This window comes from Halichoerus grypus, chromosome 7 (genome assembly GCF_964656455.1).
Source record: "Halichoerus grypus chromosome 7, mHalGry1.hap1.1, whole genome shotgun sequence".
Taxonomy (NCBI): domain Eukaryota; kingdom Metazoa; phylum Chordata; class Mammalia; order Carnivora; family Phocidae; genus Halichoerus; species Halichoerus grypus.
Window position 1 is genome coordinate 46,556,641 of NC_135718.1, and position 17,368 is coordinate 46,574,008.

Here is a 17,368-nt window from a genome sequence, read left to right on the forward strand (position 1 = left end):
GGAAAACAGAACATTCCTAGTGCCTGTTGTGTTCAGCAAGGTGTTAAGAGAAAAGAAGTGAGTTCCAAGAAGAATTGAGTGCTTTGCAAGTAAAAATAAAAGGGAATAGAGAGAACACAGAAATCTGGGACTTTGTAGGACTGGAAAAAACCACCTCCTTCTAGGGCCCAAATTACAGGAGAGGGGATTTTTTTTTTAAAGTTTGCATGATAGAGCCCAATAGGACTTCTAAGGTGAAGAAGTGACCTAAGGCACAGAACACCGTGGCTGCCATGAGAATGTGCTCCACCGACATCCAGCTGCAGGGGGCAGAACCGAGCAAGCCCTTCAGTTCCTGCGCTCCTGTGTTTGCCTGCCGCCATGCTTCCCAGAGGTGGCTCCCGGCCTTTGACTGACCATGGTGGGCCCATTCCTGGGGGACAGCAGACTCTTCGGATAGGCAACGTCAATGACTTCTTGACTGCACAGCTTGGGCTGCATGGCTACCTAGAACGCCTCCGCCCCCTACCAACCTCCCCCCTGCCTAGAACACCTCCTCCCCCACTTCCCTCCCCCCTGCCCAGAACACCTCCGCCTCCCACGCCTCCTTCGCTCAAGGTCAGACTTGTGTTGCAACACAATGGCTCTCCCACACTCCTCCAGGGCTCTGCCCCTTTTCTCCCATGAGGAAAATTTTATTTCCTGAATAAAGCCCTTGTTTGTGTAACCCCATCCCTGTCTCCACTCCTCAGAGGAGTCAGGCTAACACAAGTGCATTAAGACTGCAATCTCTTGTGTTATTTTTCAAAGAGCCTGAGATAGATAGATGCCCTTCGGTTGAAAGGAGAGATATAGGGAAATGGAGGCAGAGAAGTACAGTCAACTTGCAAAATATGTCTAGAAAAGAAATTTTAGATGTGGTTACAGGGACATGGAAGCAAACAGATCAGAAGCCTCCTAAGTTTTTGAGTCTGGACTAAAAAAAGCCTTTGATTATTCAAGATGTCAGCCACCCTTGGATACCTAACCTCGATGAAGGAACAGGAGGCAGGTTTCAAAGGCTGTACTGGTCAGGAGGGCGTGGTCCTCAACGCTCACTTCAGAGAAGGCTAAGGGGAACAGTGAACAAAGAGGAGGCTCCTCAAGGGCACAGTCCTACACTTATCGAAGGCTGTCCCTTCACTGCCAGGGCAGGAGAACTGCAGAGCCTGACGTGTGGGACTGCAGGAATGCTATCAGCTAGCGACTGAGTGGGGCTCACCCTCTCTCCTCCTCCATAGTGGACATTCTCGACCCCGCTCTACCACTGTGTAGTATGTCGTAAAGGTGGGGGGTGTTTAGAAGACATGCCTTTTCAAGCCACATCCAGACATTAGAGAGATCAATGCAGAACCCATGCAGACTGTGGACTTTGGGCTGGAGGCAGTGACTGCATGGGACTTGAGGGTATCCCCCTTAAGGAGGTCGTGAGTGTATTTATATGGAAGAGGAGAACACAATGTGGGCGGGACCAGAATGACCATCTGTGACTGCCACCATGCTGTCTGGCACCCTTTCCTCAGTTCCATGTGGCCATGTGAATGAATTCTAGACTATGGATGATGTCAGAGGAGGTGATTTGTACCTTTTCAGGCTGCGACTGTTGCGGTTGGTGTGACTTTTCCATATTCTGTCCCTCACCCACCCATCTCATCCAAGATGGCGGCACTGCAAGGAAAAAGCAGCCTGATCCATGAGTCACTGTTTGAAAGCCAGTGACACAGAAGAGCTACCCAATCCACATCAAGAAATAAACCTTCTTTATATTAATCCACTGAAATTTCAGGGCTTATCCATTGCCCAAGGCAGCATTAATTCCCTGATTAATATAGGAGGATACTGTTTCTTTTTTGCATGGTAAAAGCAACATTGTAATAGAGAAACACAGGCTTAGTAATGACTGATAAAACACTATTAAGATTATAAAACTTCCAGAGTAATAGTGGGGGGAAATAAATGATAAGAGGCTTACCAACCCTGCAAAAATCTGTAAAGGGCAAGAGAAAACAAACACGATGCAGCTGTTAGAGCAGACAATGTCGGTGCCCAGCCGCCGCCCCTCCACCCCACCTTCCTCCCTTATGGGATAACCCCGATCTGCCCAGGGCATAGAGAGATCTTGCAGCATCAGGAAAGGCAAGTTTCTATGCCAGCCTCAAAGGACAAGCAGAATTAGTGAGGGATCAATCTAGGAGAGACCAAAAGTCCCCATCTCTGACAAAGTAGATGTAAGCAGAAGTCCAAATAAAGGGCTTTCTGCTCTGAACCGAAGGGGAAGACTCCTTAGGAAAAACCCCTGCACCCTTCCTCTTTTATTCCCTCCTTCCTCCTCCCTGAAATGAAGACGTGAAGCCTGGAATTGCTGGAAGACTTTTGCCACCGTGAGGAAGAAAGCCGCAGCTAAGGGCGAGTAAGCAGAAAGAGAGAAGGAGGTGGGGCCCTGCTGATCTTGCTGGGCAGCTCTACCAACGTTACCCAAGCGGTAACCTCCAGAGGCCTCGCCGTTTGAGACAAATAACGACCTTCGAAGAATACAGTGGTATCATTATCAAATGAAATATGATAATATTAATTTGAAATGAATAAATAAATCTCACTGTCTCTCTGTCAAATAAATAAAATCTTAAAAAAAAAGACAAAGAAGAATATTGTGTGATAATAAAAGATGCACCCCACAAAGAAAATATAAAAGTCATAAAACTTGATACAACATACAACGTAGCAGACAAATGCATCAAACAAAAACTCCTAACAGTGCAAGGAGAACTTGAAAGTGTATCTATGGTGGGGAGTTTTACTATATTTATTTCAGAAGTTGGTGGATCATGTAGGTTTTAAAAATTAACCATACAGAAGATTTGAATAATATGGTCAAAAAAATTTTATTTAACAATTACAGAACTTTATTCCTTAAGCTTTGAGATTATACTTTTTTTCCTTTTGAGCTTACGATCATGAGAAAAAATGTATAGGCCATAATCTCTAATAATAATATAAAAATTAGAAATTGATGGGAAAAATAGCCATTTTTAAAAGCCATTAATAAATTAATAATTAAGAAAATATCTCCTAGTGGGCACCTGGGTGACTCAGTGGGTTAAGGGTCCAACTCTTGGTTTCAGCTCAGGTCACGATCTCAGGGTGGTGGGATCAAGCCCCGCATCAGGCTCCATGCTGAGCATGGAGCCTGCTTAAGATTCTCTTAAGGGGCGCCTGGGTGGCTCAGTTGGTTAAGCGACTGCCTTCAGCTCAGGTCATGATCCTGGAGTCCCGGGATCGAGTCCCACATCGGGCTCCCTGCTCAGCGGGGAGACGGTCTGCTTCTCCTTCTGACCCTCTTCCCTCTCGTGCTCTCTGTCTCTCATTCTCTCTCAAATAAATAAATAAAATCTTTAAAAAAAAAAATTCTCTTAAGATTCTCTCTCTCCTCCCTCTCCCCTAAGTCCCTTCCCCACCCCGCTCGTGCTCTCTCACTCTCTCTCTCAAAAAAAAAAAAAAAAAAAAGGAAGAAAAGAAAAGAAAATATCTCCTAGGTAACCTAAGAATCTTAGCAAAAATCAGAATTGCAATTACATTTTATGTAAGGGGAAAATGTAGCCAAAAAATATAGGTACACATAACAGTGAGCTCAAAAGTATAGGCATAAAGGCTTTTCTTTTGGATGTCCTGGTGAAGATGTACATCTCTTCTTCAAACACATAACAATAATAGATACAAAATAGCAAGACAAAATGCATAGGAACACAAGAAACACCTCCAAGGAATCTATACCAAACAGGAATGTGAAGCAGAGAGCAGGGCTGAAGCCTTAGACTCCACTTGTTCCTGAAGCATCAGCGGTCACCAAGAATGTGACTCCTACTGGTGAAGGGGAACAAAGGTTCTCTGGGCAAGGCAGGGGTCTGAATAGGCTCATTACTGAAGCCAGGTGCTGGTGATGTGCTTGGTGAGCTCAAGGAACAGCACGGAGGCCACCGTGGCTGCAGTCAATGGGGGCAAGAAGGAGAGTGGGAGGGAAGGTGGAGAAGGGGCAGCAGCCCCAATCATGGTGGAGGAGGCACAAAGTGGCTAAGATTTAGGACATATTCTGAAGGAAAAAGCAAAATTCGCCTAAATTCTGGATATGAATTGTGAAAAAAAGAGAACGAGAAAAGTCCAACGTTCCAAGCTTAAACAACAGAATGAATGGGCTGGCACCATGGAAGAAACAACTTGCAGAAATAGATGATTCTGTTTGGGCCAAATTAAGTTTGAGATGCTTATTAGACATCCAAGAGTCAGTTGAATAAAACAGAGTTGAGAGGAGAGGCTAGAATTAAGATACACATTTTTGGAGTCATCAGTGTATAGATATTTAAGCCACAAAACTGGATGAGAACAAAGAGAGCGTGAAGATAGATAGAAAAGAGAAGAGGTCGAAAGTTGGAGTTCCAGGACACTTCAACACTGAGGAGGAGGACCCCCCAAAGGAGGCAAGGACAAAGAAGCCTATGAGCAGGAGAATAACCCTAAAAGAGCGATATCCCAGAAGCCAAGGAGAGAAAGAATTTCAGGAATTAAGGAAGCACCGATTGCGTCGAAAGATGCCCATGAGACAACAGGATGAAGACAGAGGACCGACCACAGCATTTGGCACCACGGAGGTCATGGTTATCTTGACAAGAGTGGTTTCATGAACTGGTGAAAAGGAATACTAGGAAACTCGGAAATTTTTAGAGGGAAATATAAAAGCACATCATTATAACTTTGGGGAAGGGAGGAATTTCTTCTACAAGACATAAAAAGAATAAACTATGAGAGACAATGTTGATAAATTTGAATACAGATTAAGGCTTAAAATTTCTACACAAAAAGGCACACCATAAAGACAATTAAAAATCAGGCCACCAGCAGAGAGAAGATATTTGAATACACATAACTGTCAAATGATTGCAACAATTAATTAAAGCAATAATAACAGCTCACATCTACAGAGGGCTTATCTGCTAATCACGGTTCAACATATTTTACATCTATTAACTTATTAATGTCTAGAACAAGCTTACCCTCCTGGGGTCCTGTGAGAAAAATAAGCCCTATAAAACGTAATTTGAATGATGATTTTTAAAGATGGTACATAGATAGTGCTAGCCTCGATGCATTGTAGAAAAGTTAACCCATTACATACAATGGGTCCTTTAAGGAAGCTATTCTCAAATAATTCACTCTCAGGACCCCTTTACATTCTTTAAAAATATTAAGTATCTCAAATGCTTTTATTTATTTGAGTCATATCTACCAATATTTACCCTATTCAAAACTAAAACCAGAAAAAATTGAATGCTTATTAAAAATAATGGCAAATCCATTACATGCTAACATACATGGCATTTTTATGAAAAATGGCTATATATTCTAGCACAAAAATATTTAATAGGAAGAGTGGCCTTGTTCTACATTTTTGCAAATCTATTTGATGTCCAGCTTAATAGAAAGCAGCTGGATTCTCATATCTGCTTCTACATTCACTCTGCTGCAATATGTAATTTTAGTTGAAATATATAAAAAATGTTTACTTCACACAGATACATAGAAAAGAGAAGAAAGGAGAAAAATTGATAGTTTTTCAGAGAGTTTTTGATAATCTTTGATACTACAGTGAAAGTCAAATGGTAGTTCTTAAAAGTTAGTTGTGATGTGGAACCTGAAAAAATATCGATGAATTTACTGCACTTGGTTATCTTAGGACTCATTGGTCATGTTATTTTCTTAGTTTTGATCAATGGACCAAGGTAACATAAGATGTTACCATTCAGGGAAGCTGGATGAAGCCTACATGGGAATTCTCTGAACCACTTTGCAACTCTTCCCTAAGTCTAAAGTTGTTTCAAAATTAAAAGTTTAAAATTTTAAAAAGCAAAATAAAATAAAAATCCGTTGGTTTATTTTGTGCTTCGAATGAATCATGCACTAATGCATGATCTTCCAAAGTTATCCATTGGTCCTTTGGAAAATATTGGTTCACTGAATCAAGCAGATATTCCAAATGTGGATGCATTTTATTTTATAATATCAGAAAATCATGTTTGTTAATATCACTATGAATCTCATGAGAAAAGCCTTTATGTATTGGGAATTTAATAAATTGTTGGTGACAGAAGTTTTCCCAAAATTCTAATTTTTTCTTGAAAGCTGGGATTTTACCGTTGGCATAAATTCTATCAGTTGTTTTTCTTGAAGTGACAGATTCACTTTATTCATTTTCAAATACCCAAGTCTTACAAAAGATGTAGCTTGTCTGTCAGTCTTCCTTCAAGTAAAAATGGCATTCTAGGAATAAAGAGGCTAGTGTAGCACATGACTTAAGAAATCCCACAGTGCTTTTCCTGAAGACACTCATCATACTTGAATATGCAATGGAAATGTTTTATGCATACTTCCCATTTTGTCACATGATAAAATGAATAAGGTTTACTGTTTCATCAAGGAGTGAAACCATTATTAACTTTACTGTAAGTGTGTGATGGTGAAAAAATACAATGACTATTGCTCCTAAGATACCAGCACATTTACCCACTCTTGGTTTTGCATCATTAGTACAAGTGTAAACATGGTGAGTAGGTCAGAGAACACCTCAGTATTATTGTGAGAACAGTTTTAACCTTGTTGACGTGGAGAGTCTCACACTTCCAGGAATCCAGGGACCACACTTCAAGAATCACTGCTAAAATATAGAGGCTTAATTTTTTTCACAGAATCTTGACTGGAAAAAAAAAAACTATCTGGAATAGGGGCACCTGGGTGGCTCAGTTAAGTGTCTGACTCTTGGTTTCAGCTCTGGGCTCAGTGGTGAGTCTGCTTGAGATTCTTTCTCACCCTCTGCCCCTCCCCCTACCCGTGCTCCCTCATGCTCTCACTCTCTCAAATAAATAAATAAATAAATAAATAAAATCTTAAAAATAATATTTATCTGGAATATACAAAGAATACTTAGAAACTAATAAGAAAATGATAAACAACCCCACAGAAGAAAGGGCAACAGATATTGTCCCAAATGCCTTCAGTTACCTACCAGTTACCCCTCAACCCTCCTTCCATTGCTTCCTTGCTTTTAGTATGCAGAGTTTAATCAAAACAGCAATAGGTTTGATTAAAATTCTCATTTTCTGTCTCCCTTCCAGGGAAGGGCGGCCATGTGACAAAGTTCTGGCCAATTATTATAAGTAGAAGGTAGTGAGAGTGCTGTGAGAAATGTTTGCTGTCCTGACACAAATAACACCCAGTCTTTCTTCCCCTATTCTTCACGTGATGCTAAAAAGCACAAGAGCCACCTGAAGATCCAAAATACTAAGCCACCATCTAAGGTCATGAAAGAAGAACCAGCAACATTAATGACATCACAGGACCAATAACCCAGGTCAGGTCTGCCTATTTCTAGATTTTTTTTCCTTGGGTGGAAAACAAACCCTACCTAGCAAAGTCCCTGGTGATTGGATTTTCCGTTGCTTCCAGCTTAACACATTGCTGTCAGGTTATTGATATGAACAAACATTTCACGAGAGAGGAAACATAAACAGTAAACTAACATATTAAAGAGACTTAACTTTATCACTAATTAAACACAAGCATATAAAAACAAGAATGAACAGTTATTTCACTCCTACAAGATTGGAAAGAATCTTGTAAAAAGTCTGATGAGACAAGTGTTGGAAAGGATATGGAGCAACAATAGTTGTTACAAAAATTGCTGATGGTACAAGGTGCTGATACAACCACTTTGAAGATCTTTGGTAATATTCGGTTATGTTGAAAATGCTATACATCATTACTAAGGAATGACACTTTAGGTACATAACTTACAGAATCTCTTTCACATGTGCTTGGAGAAAACTGAACGAGAAAATATTATTCAAATTTAACACTGTTCAAAATTTGAAAAATTAGAAACAACATAAATACCCAATAAAGAAAAACAGACAAATAAATCATGATATGTTTTTATAATGTAATACTCTATAGCAAGAAAAATAAATATATTTGAACAATATAAATATATGCCTTTTAAAAATGCAGAACCACAAAATTAAATTCAGGTTGCATATAGTATAATGTCATTCATATAATGATTAAATAACATAGTGCCTACAAAATATATATCACAGTATGGCAAGGATATAAGTAGGATATGCATTGAATTTAATAAGGTTTGCATATTGACAGAGAGATGGGGAGTAAAATTTTAGGAAGGCATTAATGTAGGTCTCTACTCTATATGAAGTATTTTTTTTTTTTTTTTTTTTTGAGAGAGAGAGAATGAGAGGGAGAGAGCACATAAGAGGGGGGAGGGTCAGAGGGCGAAGCAGACTCCCTGCCGAGCAGGGAGCCCGATGTGGGACTCGATCCAGGGACTCCAGGATCATGACCTGAGCCGAAGGCAGTCACTTAACCAACTGAGCCACCCAGGCGCCCTATATGAAGTATTTAAATAAAAACCAAGACGGCACTAATGTCAACATTTAATAAAGACATTATGGGTCCAAACACAAGAAACAACAAGTGTTGCAGAGGATGTGGAGAAATAGGAGCCCTCAATGCCTTTTTGGTGGGAATGCAAACTGGTGCAGCCACTGTGCAAAACTATATGGAGAATCCTCAAAAAGTTAAAAATAGAACTACCCTATGATCCACTAATCGCATTCCTGGGTATTTACACAAAGAAAACAAGAACACTAATTCAAAGGGATACATGCACCCCTATGTTTATAGCAGCATTATTTCTAATAGCCAAATTATGGAAACAGCCATATGTCCATCAATAGATGAATGGATGAAGAAGAGAGGTGGGGAGGAGGAAGGTTATTCAACCATTACTCTTTTTAATTTTTTTTAAAGATTGTATTTATTCATTTGAGAGAGAAAGAGAGAGCAGGAGCAGAGGGGAGAGGCAGAGGGAGAGGGAGAAGCAGAGTCCCCACTGAGCTGGGAGACCGACATGGAGCTCAGTCCCAGGACCAGATCATGACCTGAGCCAAAAGCAGATGCTTAACCATCGGAGCCACCCAGGCGCCCCGTTATTTAACCATTAAAAAAAAGAACAAAATCTTGCCATTTGCAACAGCATAGACAGAGCTAGACAATATAATGCTAAGCAAAATAAGTCAGTCACAGAAAGACAAATACTGTATGATTTCACTCATATGTGGAATTTAAGAAATAAAAAAAAATGAGCAAAGGAAGAAAAAAAAGGAAAGAGAGACAAACCAAGAAACAGACTTTTAACTATACAGAACAAACTGATGGTTACCAGAAGGGAGGTGGGCGGGGGGATGGGTGAAATAGGTGATGGGGATTAAGGAGTGCACTTCTCCCGATGAGCACAGGGTATTGTATGGAAGTGTTGAATCACTATATTGTACATCTGAAACTAATATAACCCTGTATGTTAACTATACTGGAACTTAAAAAAAAGATATTATGGGTCTATGAGTATTTATTATATTATTTTCTATTTTGCCTGTATGTTCAAATATTTTTTAATAAGAAATTTTTAAAGCTTTATTTTTTAAAGATGTAAAATGAGGGGCGTCTGGATGGCTCAGTTAGTTAAGGGGCCAACTCTTGGCTCCGGCTCAGGTCATGATCTCAGGTTCATGAGATCTAGCCCCGCATCAGGCTCCAGGCTTAGCTCAGAGTGTGCTTGGGACTCTCTTTCCCTCTCCTTCTGCCCCTCCCCCCCGCACTTGTGTGCACATGCTCTCTCTCTCCCTCTAAAATAAATAAATAAATCTTTAAAAAAAAGAGATGTAACACGAATAAAGTAAGTTTTCAACCTAAGACATTTTTTAAATAAAATAAGATAAAAGAAAGTAAGGGAAAAGAATTAATGAAGAAAAAAGCTAATATTAGTGAAATGCAAAGCATATATAAGTCCAAACATTTGTTATTTGAAAAATGTAATAAAATGAGAAATCACCTAGCATGCCTAATTAAATAAAAAAGAAATAAAACAAAAAATAGCATTAGGAATTATAAAGATAACATAAAACAAGGAGTGATTACGAGAGAATATCATGTGCTATTCTGTGTCAATAAATTTGAAAAGAGATACAGATATAGGCACAAATCTTCATCACCTTAAGTTAGACAATGATTTCTTAGCTATGACACCAAAAGCACAAACAACAAATATATATATATATATATATATATATATATATATATATGCAGACTTTGCTGAAATTTAAGACATTTGTATTTCAAAGGACACCATCAAGAAGGTAAAAAGGCAGAGCACCTGGGTGACTCAGTCAGTTAAGCGTCTGGCTCTTGGTTTTGGCTCAGGCCATGATCTCAGGGTTGTGAAATCGTGCCCTGAGTTGGGCTCTGTGGAATCTGCTGGAGATTCTTTTCCCCTCCCCCTCCCTCCCCCTCTGCTCCTCTGCCCCCCCACCCCACGCTTGCACACACACGCGCAAGCGCTCTCTCTCTGAAAGAAGAAAGAAAGAAAGAAAGAAAGAAAGAAAGAAAGAAAGAAAGAAAGAAAGGAAGGAAGGAAGGAAGGAAGGAAGGAAGGAAGGAAGGAAGGAAGGAAGAAAGGCAACCCAAAGACTGGGAGAAAATATTTGCAAATCATATATCTGATAAGGTACATGTACCTAGAGTATATAAAAACCCTTACAACTCAATAGTAAAAGACAACCCAGTCAAAAAAATGGGCAAAGGATCTAAATAGATGTTTCTCCAAAGAAGATATACACGTGGTCAATAAGCACAAGAAAAAATGCTCAACATCATTACCATCAAAGAAATGAAAATCAAAATCACAATGATCTAACACTTCGCATCCACCAGGATGGTTTTAATCAAAACCATAGATAATAGCAAAGGTTGGGGAGGATGTGGAGAAACTGGAATTCTCATACTGCTGGTGAGAAGGTAAAATGGTGCAACTATTTTGGAAAACAGTCTGGTAGTTCCTCAAGTGTTTACACATAAGGTTACCAAATGAGCCAGCAATTCCACTCCTAGGTACACATCCAGGAGAAATGAAGACATACGTGCACACGAAAACGTGTACATTCAAGGTTTATAGAAGCATTATTCATAAGAGCAAAAAGGTGAAAACAACCCTAATGTCCATTATGAGATGAACAGATAAAAAAATGTACATCTGTACATGGAATATCATTTAGCCATAAAAAGGAATGCAACAGCATGGATGGACCTTGAAAACATTATGCTAAGTGCAAGAAGCCAGTCACAGAAGTCCACATATTTACAAGATTCCCTCCATATCAAAGTCCAGAATAGAGACATTATAGAGACATAAAGTAGACTAGTGGTTGCTAAGGACTGGGGAAGGGAAAAGGGGATCTAGAGGAGTGACAGTTAAAGTGTATGGGGTTTTCTTGAGGTGATGAAAATATTCTAAAATTGACTGTGGTGATGGTTGCACATTTTGGTGAATTTACTAAAAATTATTTAACTGTACACTTTATATAAGTGACTTACATGGGGGATGAATTCTATCTCAATAAAATTTTTTAAGAAAAAATCGCTCCTGGTAATTTATAAGTAGAGGAAAAAATCAGTTACGGTATAAGAGGTCGTTAAACAACACTGTCAACCAACTTAACCTAATTGACATTTATAGAACACTTCACACTGCAGCAGAACCCTTTCTTTTTCAAGTGCACACAGAACGTTCACCAAAGATAAATCATATTCTCAGCCATTAAAAAAAAGACAAATTTAAAATGTTTGAAATCATCTATGGTATAACACTGACCACAGTGGAATCAATCTAGAAATCAATGACAGAAAGATGTCTGGAAAAAAATCCCTTCAGGTATTCAGAAATAAAACAATACAATTCTAAACAACTCATGGATAAAAGAAGAAATCACAAGGTGAATTAGAAATTTTTTTAATTGAAGAAAGATGAAAATACAACATGTAAAACCCATGGGATGTTACTAAAGCAGTGGGCTATAAGAGAAATGTAGAACGCTTATATTTTTTTAAAAGAGAAGCATCTCAAATCAGTGGTCTAAGCTTCCACATTACGAAACTAGAAAATAAAGAACAAATTAAATCCAAAAATAAAAAAAGAAATAGTAGAGATTATAGAAGTCAAGAAAACAGAAAACAGAAAAAATCAGTGAAATAAAAATTGGTTCTTTGAAACCACTAGTAAAATTAATAAATTTTTTCACCAGACTGACTGATGAAAATAGCAAGAAAAGACACAACTTACCAATATCAGGCAGAAAGAGGGGCCATCGCTGCAGATCCCACAGACACAGGAATTTACAAAGAACTTAATGCCAATAATCTGGTAATTTAGATTAAATAAACAAATTCTTTGAAAGACATACCAAAGTTCACTCAAGAAGAAATACACAACCTGCATAGCTTTGTGTCCATTAAAGAATTTGAATTTGTACTTTAAAATCTGCCCACAACAAAAGCCTGGGCCCAGGAGACATTACTGGTGAATTCTACCAGATATTTAAGGAAGAAATAAAACCAATTCTACACAAACTGTTCCAGAAAATGAAAAGAAGAGAGTATTTTCCAACTCATTTTTATGAGGTCAATATTATCTTAATATTAAACTAAAGACATTTCAAGAAAACTATAGACCAATATCCCTCACAAACACAGATTTTAAAAACTTTTAATAAAGTATTAGCAAACTGAATTCAGAAATATATAAAAAGGATAATGTATCATTACCATACAGGGTTTATCCCAGGAATTCAAGGTTGATTCAACATTCAAAAATCAATCAAAGTAATTTGTCATATGATCAGACTAAAAAAGAAACACCTATAATCAACTCAACAGATGCAAAAAAAACTTTTGAAGTATCCAATGTCCATTCCTAATAAAAATTCTCAGCAAAACAGTAATAATGGAGAAGTTCCTCACCCTGATAAAATACATCTAGGAAAAATCTTTAGTTAGCATTATGGTTAATGACCAAAGATTGAGATTTCACCCCTAAGACTGGGAACAAGACAAGGTTGTCTGCTCTCACATTTATTCAACATTGTACTGAAGATCCTAACCAGTGCAATAGGCAAGAAAAAGAAATTTACAATGTACAGGTATTGGAAAGGAAGAAATAAAATGGTCTCTATTTGCATATTGTATGATCACCATGTATAAAATCTTAAAGAATCTACAAAAAAGACTATTTGAACTAATAGGTGATTTTAGCAAAGTCGCGGAAAACAAGGTAATCAAAACACAAAAATAAATTATATTTCTATATTTTATCAGCAAACAGGTAAAAATTAAAATTTAAAAAACCATTTACAATAGCATCAAAAAACATGAAATAGAGATAAATTTAAGAAAAGGTGTTCTCTAATCCATAAAACATTGCTGAGAGAAATAGAAGACCTAAATATATGGAACATTATACCTTTTTCATGGATTGGAAAACTCAACTGTATCAATATGTCGACTCACCCCAAATTGGTCTACAGGTTCAATGCAATCTCAAATTCCTAGCAAGCTTTTTATAGAAATTGACAAGCTGATTCTATGTGGAGAAGCAGAAGTCCTAGATTAGCCAAAACAATGTTGAAAAAGAACAAAGTGTGACTCAGACAATTCAGCTTCAAGATTTACTACAAAGCGATAGTTTTAAGATTTACTATGAAGCTACAGGCAGTGTGGTATTTGTGTAAGGGTAGGTCTATGCATCAGTGAAACAGAACAGAGTCCAGAAATAGACCCACACATATATGGTTAAATGCTTTTCAACACGAGTGCCACAGTAATTCAATGGAGAAAGGATTTTTTTTCTCCAGCAAATAGAATCTAGACCTTACTTTACCTCATGTAAATGTCCATGTTCTACCTGTCAACGAGTGGGAAAGGTAATATCATCCCCCTTTATCTTACAATTTCTCTCCAAATAGAAAGGGTGTGCCAGAGACAGGATGACCAAGAGTCCCAGTTTGCCTGGAACTGAGGAGATTCCCAAGATGCAGAAATTTCACTTTTAAACAGGATAAAGGCTGGGTTGACCAAGAGAAGAAGGTTTACCCTAAGCAGATATATTACCAGTTTACCCATCACATCCAACTCCCCTTCTAGCTCTGCCTTCCATAGCTCATAACTCTGAAAATCAGCAGCCTTACCTTCTCCATGACCCCAGCTCCTTTGCTCATAGAGGTGAACCAGAGCTGGGCCTATCAGACACCCACTGAATGGAATCTAAACTGAGGGACAAAAAGGGTGGGGTGATAATGGATCTTGGAAACAGAAGGCCACCTAGATTCAGATCTGGGGCAGTATTAGAAGGGCTGTGTCTGCAGATGAATAGCACTGGGAGCTGGCCTGAAGGAGCAAGTGTGCCGAGAGAAACACCAACAGAAAACCAGGAGAAAAACATCTCTGGCTGCAACTCTGATTCCAGATTATACTTGCCGTTCTTGGATTCTGGGAGGTAGCTTGGAAGAATCCTCCTTTACCCCGCACGTCCTTACCAAAGTGGCTGGCCACCCCAGCCAGATAGAGGACTTCTAGCATCTCTCCCAGTAGAGGCACACAGTAGGTGCTTACTACCTGTGAGTAGGATCAGTTATGAACTGTGATGGTCAATTTTATATGTCAACATGACTAGGCCATGTGCCCAATTATTTGGTCAAATACTAGTCTAGATGTTGCTGTGAAGATGTTTTGTAGATGCGATTATCATTTACAGTTGGTAGACTTCAGTAAAGCACATTACTCTCCATAATGTGGGTGGGCCTCACCCAATCAGTTAAAAGACTTAAGAGTCTCCCCAAGAAGAAGGAATTCTGCCTCAAGACTGGAACAGAAATCCTGCCTGAGTTTCCAGTCTGTGGGTGTGCCCTACAGATTACAGACTTGCCAGCCCCCATGATCATGTGAGCCAATTCCTTAAAATATAGACAGACAGACAGATAGCTATCTCCTAAGGGGAGGGCCACTTCTGATGAAATGGTGCTTCAACAATCCTGCAGGGAAGTGGCTGCCCCAACGGCTGGTGTGTTCTCTTAATATAAGTGCTTTTTGTTCTAAGTTGTGAACTTTAATCTTCTGGGAAAAACAAACAGAAAAGAACTCCTCTAGGTGAGAAATATGCTCTTGCTCATGTTTATCAGGTACTTAAACATACAGGCTCGACTGGGAGCATCTCGTTCAATCTTGCCCACAGATCTGGGATATAGGTCCTATTGCAATCATCCCCAATGTACGTAAAAAGAAACTGAGGCTCAGGAAGGCTTGAGCAATTTGCTAAGGTCAAATTAATATGTGGAAGACACCTACAGCTAGGGAGTGGTCAGAGCCAAAACTTGAACCCAGGCCCTCTGACCACTCACTGCATAAGCCACCACTGGGGCAAACAATGTGAAGCTTGGCACGGTGTGGCCATAAGGTACACAGTCAACAAGGCCAGGCTTTTTTATGCTGTATTCAGAACTGTCCTTGCTGTGGGTCAGCGACAGACTTGGGGTTAGCTCACACTAAACCACCCTCCCCCAACACTCATTTCAACCTTGTGAATGTAAAATGGCTCCTCACCTGGCTCCCCAAGCTCCATGCCACATCTTCTCAGAAGGCTTGCCCTCTCCTGGGAAAATAAGGGACAAATCTGAAATCTGCCACCAAGACCATAATGCCCCATGTGTGTTGGGACTTGGGTGTCATTATCACTGGGAAATCTGCAATACCCCACCTTTGACCTCACCTCCCCTCAGTTCAGGCACAGCCCAATCAATGTGCCAGTGAGATCTCTGGACCCCAGTGTCACTGGTATTAGCCCAGTATGTTTATCTGGAACAACATCTGAGGCACAAAATAACTTAATCTGCAAAATGAAGGGGTACACATGTACCAGGACACGGACCGACTTCCTAAATCTTTAGCATCTCACAGAGTCTTACTGTGAGAACCCAACTGTGGTGGCCAGAAAATGAACAAATCAGTGAAATGACAGGATAAAAAAAATGACCCCAGGGGCGCCTGGGTGGCTCAGTGGGTTAAGCATCTGACTCTTGGTTTCAGCTCACGTCGTGATCTCAGGGTTGTGAGGTCAAGCCCCACAGAGGGCTCCGGACTCAGCAGGGAGTCTGCTTGAGATTCTCTCTCCCTCTCCCTCTGCCCCTCCCCCCCTAAAATAAATAAATCTTTAAACATAAATAAAATAAAATAAATGCCCCTGAAGCCTAAAATCATGTAATTTTGCAAGAACATGGGAGAAATCAGTGCGAAAATGCTCCCCCCTCAAAGAATTCAGACCCGGAAGTCAAATGCAAAATCTGGTTCCAAATGGGAAAACCCTAAGAAGCATTGCTAATTTTTACGTGAGAAAACCCTGGAAAGCAGTAATGCCAGCCTCTCGGAGAGATGAGCTGAAGGACAGGCAGCCGTCTGCAACCTGTTACTTCAACACACCCTGAGCTGGAGCTGAGACCTGGGATCGGGTTACAGGGAGTCAGGAGATAACCAGCTGGTGGCCTTTCTCAGAAACTGCCCCCTGCTGACCTCCAACCTGGAATGGCAAGCAGGGAGGTGGAGAGGGGAGAAGCAGGGAGTGGCAGGCCTGGTCACCCCTGTGGCAAGGGGGCAGAAATTAAACCTGAGCACAGCTCACCAGGCATCCCCCTTGCAACAGCGATGAGGAGGGCTTCCCTCCATCCAGAGCTGAGCAAAACTCATCAGCCCAAAGTCCTTGAGCTTTGGCAGCGGTGAGGAGAGGACAGGGTACCACCCGGAAAGTCAAGTTCTCGGCTGGGCCACTGACCCCTGGCCGGCTTGTGTGCCTCCAGGCACCAGCCTTCGCTACCTGCCCAATCCCAGTGGGCCCGGGCTCTTCGGGAAACTGCAGGAATACTGGAAAAAGACAAGCACTCTGCCCCTCTTGCTATGTCCCCGTCAGCTGTGTAGGAGAGAATATCTCTTTCCCTGGATCATCATCAACATGACTACTCTCAAACTTCTTTGACATTTGCCTATCTTCTTGTTATAATTTGCCCTGTTGTGGTTTACTAGTGACGTTGGGCTTTTCACTTTCAAAAGTGCTGGCACTGGACATGGGGAGCCAAGGACCCTGGCGCCCGTGGCCAGGCGGGGCTGCCTCATGACTGAGGCACCATAGCGCTGGGCTTGGGGAAGGCAGGAAGGGAAAGGGGCCAAGGTGGCGGGCTGCAAAGGAAGCAGAGGCCCCCACAGCCAGGGCTGCGCATGCAGCATTGGTTCGGAACTTGACACCGTGGCCCCTACTTCCTCACAACCACTCCAAAATCCCGCCCCCCATTGCCGATGAAGGAAGGGAGCTGCAAGGAAGCAGAGTGACATCACCCCAGGAGCTCCCTGGCCAGCGCAG